Source organism: Cupressus sempervirens, chromosome 4, assembly GCF_028749045.1.
Source record: "Cupressus sempervirens isolate cs-2001-9-10 chromosome 4, ASM2874904v1, whole genome shotgun sequence".
Taxonomy (NCBI): domain Eukaryota; kingdom Viridiplantae; phylum Streptophyta; class Pinopsida; order Cupressales; family Cupressaceae; genus Cupressus; species Cupressus sempervirens.
In genome coordinates, this window is record NC_143121.1 from 366,238,933 (window position 1) to 366,243,777 (window position 4,845).

The 4,845-nt window shown below is 33.7% G+C and overlaps 1 pseudogene; it reads right to left on the minus strand.

Annotated features, from left to right (window-relative positions):
• Positions 1-1,413: 1,413 nt before the first annotated feature.
• LOC149561582 (sugar transport protein MST4-like) lies at positions 1,414-4,325 on the minus strand (annotated as a pseudogene).
• Positions 4,326-4,845: the final 520 nt, after the last annotated feature.

A 4,845-nucleotide genomic window follows, 5' to 3' on the forward strand; every position in this document is an offset into this window, starting at 1 on the left:
TATACTCATTTTTTGCATTCATCAAACATTATATTGCATGACTATAGAAATCTCCAATTTTTAACAATTTTTAGTGCAAACTACACAATGTTATAAACTAAGACATGCGTGTAAAACCAAATAAACTGCAAATGCAAGCATTCAATCAATATCATCCTACATATAACAGTTTCTTGCCTAAGAAAATAGGATTGCCAACTCTTTAATTCAAAATTACAAGAATTTATAGTAGACTCTAAGAAATAGATCAATGCATTTGTTATATAAATTAAAAACAACTCCACTTAACATTAACAAAATTTCAATGAATGTCACTCGACCAGGGGAATCTTGTTAACTCATGGTTATCTAACTTGGTAAGGCAATGAGTCCTATCATAGACTAGTAATTATACAAGTACATTAAAATCTAAAACATGCTTTCTCAAATGTAAGTCCAATTGACACATTCATGAATCACGAGCTTAGGAAAACATGTTCAAGTTGTTATTTATACTAAACCAAGAACAGTGTGCAATTATTCTTCCCACCCTTTAGTAGTGATTTTTCATAGAGTAATGCTCAATTTGGTGTGATATTTATTATTGTAAAGTGAAAAAATTCTCTTCTATATTTTTCCTTCAAGTTGGTAAAACTAAGTGACCTATGAGTATTCTTAAAGGGGGTTTATTGATACTTGATTGAGGTTGCATAAGACTAATAGATAATCCTTTGAATGTAAATTTTTCTACTGCTTTAGTTGACAAAAAGAAACTCTTTTCTATACATATATCAGATGTGATTGGTAAAAGAGTTCTAGTTAAATGATGAGATTGATTGTGGTAAGTTAACGTCTCTTGGGATTTTAATATCTATGTTTATTGATGGCATGCATGTAACTCCCCACTTTATTCATGATAGATTTTGAAGTGTTTAAGATGAGAGTATGTCAAAAGAATGATAACTAAGGAAAATGTTTTCATATTATATTGTCAAAAGATATATATATATATATATATATATATATATATATATATATATATATATATATATATATATAGACACACTTGGATTCTTAACACTATTGTTTTAAACACTCCATTGATGCTCATAGTTTTGCTTGGTTAGCCTTCTTCAATGTCGGACTAAGTATCTTTCATTTCAAGAAAGATTCTAGGGAAGCTTAAGAGCTTCATAGTAGGGTGGAAAAACACTTGCACAATATTCTTTCCCTTATCATCTGAAATAGGTCATGGAGCTCGTTTCAGATTGATCATCATATTCATGCCATCTTGATAGCTAGTATATATATTTCTTTTGAATTTAATGATAATAAATAACTAATGATGAATAGACAATATTGAAAGGTCCTTGACTCTCTTTTACTTCCACATTTTTCGGAGATGGCATCGTTTTGGTAGGGGCAGACTTTACACTAAGTGGCCAGAACATTTACAATGCCGGTAATAACTGAGGAGTAGAGAGAGGCAACATTTTTTAACCCCAATGTTTGGAAGAGCATAGGAGCGTAAAACATAATGGCGTTGATGCCTATAAACTGTTGAAAGAACTGCAAGCATATTGTTATTATTAGATGAGGCATTTTTCTTCTCTTCAGAAGATTTTTGAATGGATGCTTGACTGAGGTAGCTACTATGTTGATCTCTACTAATTTTTTGAATTTTGTGTCCATGTCGTTGGTTCCTCTAACTTTCCTAAGAATTGCCTTACCTTCTTCAAGGAGTATTCTTTCAATCAAGCTATTGGAAGTCTCTACTAACGCTATGGAACCTACTATAAGAAGAATAGCAGGAATTCCTGCCAGACCCAGTGAGAGCCTCCATCCCCAAGGACTATTTTTCTCGTATCCATAATGGACCAAGTTGACAAAAATGTTAGGTTTATTACATTAATTAGGTTAGTTTTTGTGTTTAGATTAGATGAATAAAATCAGTTCAATATATAGTTGTTGGGAAGTTATTCCCGTAAGTGGTTGTTGTAAGGGGAAATAAAACTATATAAAGATGCCTAGACATTAATGTAAATTATTCAATATTATTTGTATTATTCTAGTATCATTTCAATGTCATTTTCATTATCAATTCTTTATGTTTTCGAATGTATCTTGAAAATCTGAATCAATAGTTTCTCTTTCATTTCATATTTTCAGTTTCACATTCTTTGGGCCTGTTATAGTGGTATCAGAGTAGGTTAATCAATGGGGAGAAGAGTTCTTTTAATGGATTTTGGATGAATAGATCCTATTTTTTGTGAATAAAATAGGAGGCTGGAGGAAATGGAGGTTGGACGATTTTATCATCTCAAGCTAGCTTCTCGCTTGGAGATGATTACTGCATGAGAGGCAACTATTTGTGTCCTTGTAAAGTTGGGGCTTGGCTAATTCCTCCTTGAAGATAAGAGGGGAATCGATAGATTTGTGTCCCTGAAGAAAAGAGGGGGCTTGGCTACATGATTGCCCCTCTATTGAGTGAGGGGGGGCAGGATTTCAAGAATGGCATTTGAGACACTTGGAGGAGATGTTGACTTTCGAAGGAAAGATGTCCAGACATATTGGTAGTGATTGTTTCTATGACACTTGAGGAGGCATTAGACACACTCGGAGGAGATGTGGACTTTCAGAGGAAAGGTGTCTCATGTGCAACACCAAAGGAGGCATTAGGCACACTCCATGGAGATGTGTGATTATGGAGAAACTATGTCTCATTGTGTAAAAGAGGTAGAAACAATATTTTATGAGGCCAACTTTAGGATTTGCAATCTGAAGTTGGGATATGAGGGCAACTTTAGGATTAAGATTTGCAATTTGAAGTTGCAGACTATTTTCAAAGATTGGTGAAAGAGCTCAACTTCAGGATTAAGATTTGCAATCTGAAGTTGCAGACTACTTTCAAAGATTGGTGAAGGAGCTCAACTTCAGGATTAGGATTTGCAATCTAAAGTTGCAGACTCCTTTCAAAGTTTGGTGAAGGAGCTTCATCAAGGTTTATAATATTGGTGAAGGTTTCTCAATTTTATTGGATTAATGTAATAAGGGGGGGAATGTTGGACTTATTCCATTAATTAGGTTAGCGAGAATGATTGTTGAATTAATGTAATAAGGGGGGAATGTTAGGTTTATTACATTAATTAGGATAGTTTTTGTGTTTAGATTAGATGAATAAAATCAGTTCAATATATAGTTGTTGGGAAGTTATTCCCGTAAGTGGTTGCTATAAGGGGAAATAAAACTATATAAAGATGCCTAGACATCAATGTAAATTATTCAATATTATTTGTATTATTCTAGTATCATTTCAATGTCATTTTCATTATCAATTCTTTATGTTTCCAAATGTATCTTGAAAATCTGAATCAATAGTTTCTCTTTCATTTCATATTTTCAGTTTCACATTCTTTGGACCTGTTACAAAAAAAAATGCCAATTGTGACGTTCAACTGGAAGAGAATATTCAGACCCCCTCTGATTCTGGTCGGTGCTATCTCTGAACGCTAAAGAGGAACCTCCTACAGCATGAAATTTACCAATTTATTCCATTTCATTGCATTCATTTCGTGAGGCCAGAATAAATTGAAAATTACTATTTCGAAAGACAAGATTAATTTTTTCCCGTGATGAACAGAGTAATTAGCAAATCCAACTCCGCATCCCAGCAAAATTCTACCAATGAAAAGCATCGTGGGCCTCCTGCCAAATATTCTGGTCGTACACGAGGCAGAGAATGTGGCTATGAGACCGGCCACATGGAGAGATGAAGTAAACAGCTGAAAACCCTGGTTGTCGTATTTACAGTACGAGTCGTTGTCATTCATCTCATTGTTCTTGCGATACACAGCGGGGAAGACTTTCTTCAGGAAACCGTTCATATATGTCACTCCGCCTGTAAATTAAACAATAACGTTTAGTCAGTTTCCTCACAGCCATAGCCAATATTTATATCATATCACAAAAATTATGGTTCAAATTTACAACGTTTAAAATTGGAGGGCTTAAGCATCATACATTAAACATTAAGATTTAATTCTTAAGCTAAAAATATTAAATAATAAAAATTGACATATTTTTTCAAGCTTCATTTCTTCTTTATGCAATGTCACTAATCTATCACGCCAAAACAAGAACAAGAGATTTGTTTCTAACAAAACGAGTGAAATAAAAAGACCAAATCTTCGATGGAACCATCAACAATTACCCGAGATGCCGATGTCATAGCCGAACAGGCCTCCTTTCGCAGCGATGATGCATGTTATGATAACATATGGCGTTATCCTCCCCTCCAACTCCATTCCGCCAGGAGCGATTGGACCTGCAAACCCTCTCGTACGCATCTTTCCTCATTAATGGTGTTTTACTTGAGAGTATTCATGTGCTTGTGGGGTTTAACAAATAGCTCCAATTATATAACAACATTAAAAATAATATATCAGTTTTTTTTAGAAATTCATTACTCAAAGTATTCAAAATTGACTCAAATAAGCTAAGGATAAGAATTTCAGAGAACAACGTCTAGGACTTGCAAACTCTCAATGGCAAAGAGTGTTCTTTGATTGCATCTCATGTAAATGGGTTTAGAGCTATTAAGAAAGATCATATTTTTTCGTAAGGGACATTTAAAAGTTATTTTACAACTATTAGAATTAATAATGAGAGATAACCAAAAAAATAAATACTAAAAACAAATCATGTTCTAGAAATCTTAAAGATGGATCATTTTGGGTCTTGATTAATATTTATGTCCCTAATTCCAAGAAGACAAGAAAGATGTACTTGAAGAAAATTAAGACAATGAGCTCCCATTTTTCTACTGAGGAATGGATTGTAATGGGGTACTTTAATAGTCCACTGAAG